The sequence below is a fragment of the Chinchilla lanigera genome, unplaced genomic scaffold (assembly GCF_000276665.1).
Source record: "Chinchilla lanigera isolate Chin_1 unplaced genomic scaffold, ChiLan1.0 scaffold00135, whole genome shotgun sequence".
Lineage (NCBI taxonomy): Eukaryota > Metazoa > Chordata > Mammalia > Rodentia > Chinchillidae > Chinchilla > Chinchilla lanigera.
The window spans coordinates 527745-530864 of record NW_004955536.1 but is presented as its reverse complement, the minus strand read 5'-3'; positions in this window follow the sequence as shown (position 1 = coordinate 530864).

Genomic DNA, 3120 nt, shown 5'->3' with positions numbered 1-3120 from the left:
CCCCTGGGCCTGGCTGTCTGGTTATTTTTACCCCACTAGACTGATAACAGAAGTCAAGTAATTTGCCTCAAGAATTTTAAGGGTAGAACAATCTAGATCTGGGTGCAAGATTCCTTTTTCATTGTTTCCATTTTTTTTTTTTTTTTTTTGGCATCGGGAGTCAAACTCATGACCTCAGGCTTGCCAGGCAAGCGCTTAAGCCGCTGAGCTATACCCCGCCCTGTTTTCATTGTTGGCAGCATAGACGCACTGTGTGTGAAGGGTGTGAGGTTTTATTAACGTTTGGAAAGGCGGATTCCCTCCGCTATAAATGCAGTCTTAGTTTTACTGGATCTTCCTGCAGGACAACCTAACCTCGGTCTGTTGTCTTGTGTCTGGACATTTTGTGCAAGGAGAACAACCCCATTTTTCTTTTTCGGGGTGCTGGGGATGGAACCCCAGGACTTGCACACGCTAGACAAGTGTGGTGCCACTGTCACCCCTCGGCCTCTCACTGCTGAGCACTGGAGTCCCTCAGTGGCTGTCCACGCTTGGCCTTCTCACTGGCTTGGCCCTGCTCAGCAGCAGGGAGCGCTTCTTCTCCTCTAGTACCGTTTTTATCACCTACCTTGACATCTGATGCCCTTCAATGCAACGAGCCTGCTGGTTGGGGCTGTTGTGAATTTGTTTTGAAGTTAAACAGTTAGGACCCAGGATAAAGGCGAGAGCCTAGGTCCACTGCTCTGCCATTTTCTCCGCTTCTTGTTGCTTAACTGGGCAGAGACTTCTGGGAGCCAGGGCCTCCACAGTGGGTGGACAGCAAGACTGGGTGGGGTGGGAGCGTTATGACAGTGCAGCATGGCTCGATGCTAGGACTGGAGTATAAAACACAGAGCCCTCTAGGGTCCAGACATAAGACATGTCTGGGTGAATGGTTTTCATATATTATGACAAGCACTAAAGTAAAGCTATAAATTAAGGGTTGGAGGACTTATCAATGTATAAACACAGAGGAGTGCATGGTTCAGACCTTCTGCAGAAATAAAAGAGAGTTAATATTTGAGCTAAGTTTTGAGCTGGTTTTTATGGGATGAATAGGAGTTTGCTAGGTTGAGAAGCATGGGTTGGAATTCTGCCAGGCTCAGAGGGCAGGGAGGTACATGTAGGTTCCAATGAAAGATTCAGTGTGGCTGGGTCAGGGGCCGGGGATATAGCTCAGTGGCATAAGCACCTGCCTGGCAAGTGCAAGGTCCTGAGTTCAATTCCCAGTATTAAAAAAGAAGATATAAAAAAATGTGGCTGGGCCAATGATGGGGAGACAAGAGGAATGGGACTGAGAAGGCCCTGACACACCAGGCTGAGAAAGCTGGATCTTATTCTCTATGCAATGGAAACTCATTGGAGATACCTTAGCAAGAAAAAGGCAGGTGAATTTCTAGGAAGATGGAACTGTTGGCAGTGTGGAGCTAGGATTGTGGCAGGTGACTCCAAAGAGGTCCCATCACAGGCAGTAGTGACACAGTGCTGGTGAGAGCCAGGTGTGGGAGTTGGAGGTTGTGTGTGTGTGTGACTGATGGTGGCAGTGGATGTGATTATTTTCACTAGGTAGGAGGGGGTGCACGGACCTGGGTCAGGGCTGGAGATGGGGTGCAGGGAATAGAGTGCTGTGCACCTTGAGGAAAGTTACTGCACAGTCGAGTGTTGCTGGACTACAATGCAGAGGTGCAGGAAAGGCATGCTCCACTGCACCTCCCAGGGAAGGGCCAGAGCAGTGTGATGCCAGGACCAGGGCTCTTCCCTGGGAGGAGAGTGCTCACAGCATCTCTTCTTCCAGTCTTGGGAGGAATGGACAGTGTGGGCTGGATCTGACCCTGGCTTGTGGACCAAGCCCTCCCACACATCCATTGGCCTATCCTGGCACCCACAGAACTCTGGTTGTCCACAAATCTGTCCCTAAACCTGAGCAGCAGGCTCTTTAAGGGCAGAGCTGTAGCTCATTTGCCTCACGTTCTCATGTTTAGGGTGCCTGGCTTGTACTCAAAGTTCTGTAGGTTTTTATGTAATATGTGAATGGTGAAGGCATTGGGCAGATTAGATCACTCTAGGCTGCAATCTCTTCAACTGCAAACTTGGTCTTAACCTTGCTGTGCTGGTCTGCTTTCCGTTACTGTGACAAATACCACAGGTGACTCATGTAGAAGAAAGAAAGGGTTACTTGGGCTCCCCGTTTCAGTGGGTAGGCTCCATGGCTCTGGGCCTGTGGCAAGGCAGAGCACCGTGGTGGGAGGTGCATGGCAGAGGAGGGCACTCAGCTCACAGTGACTGGGAAACAAAGAGATTGACAAGAGGGACTACGGTCCCAGTGACCCAACTTCTGCCTGCCGGGCCCCGCCTCTGAACAGCACACAGGCTGGTGACTGGGCCTCTAAAGTGTGGGCCTTTGGGTACAGTGCAGAACCGAGCCAGGACACTGTCCCACTTTGAGAAGATTTTGCGGACCTAGCCGGGTACCTAGCACTCATAAAATTATAAACAACTGTCTGTCCCCACCTCCCAGGCCAAGACTTCCCATCCTCCATAAACTTCAGCACTCAGCAACATGGGCCCAGCAGCGCTTCCACTAACACTTGCTGAGTGCAGCTTGTCAAGGCCCAGTTCCCCTAAACCAAGGCATTTTCTGAAAGGCAGAGCACTTTGGAAGACAGCAAATACAGGCAGTAATTATGCCCCGGAAAGGGACTTTGGGTATTTTTCAAACCTACCATGACTGGCTGCTAGAGAGTAGTCACTGTATTCCTCTCCTAGGATGGAAGCATCTCTCATCCAAAGCTGCATCTCAGTTATCGGGACCACGATGCATTGGGACAGTGGGAAGAGGAGGACAGGGAGGGCTAAGGCAGGAAGAGGAAAGTTTTAAAATGTTTCTGCTTAAAAAGGACCTTTGGCTGGGCTGGGGATTTAGCTCAGCGGCAAAAGCGCCTGCCTGGCAAGCGCAAGGTCGTGAGTTCGGTTCCCGGTACCGGAGAAAAACCAAAAAAAAAAACCAAAAACACCGGGGAGCGACTCGGTATCCCCAAGCCATGGAGCTGGCCAAGCGGGTCAGAGGTGGCCGGGACCTCCTAAGCACTTGGAGGGCCAGGC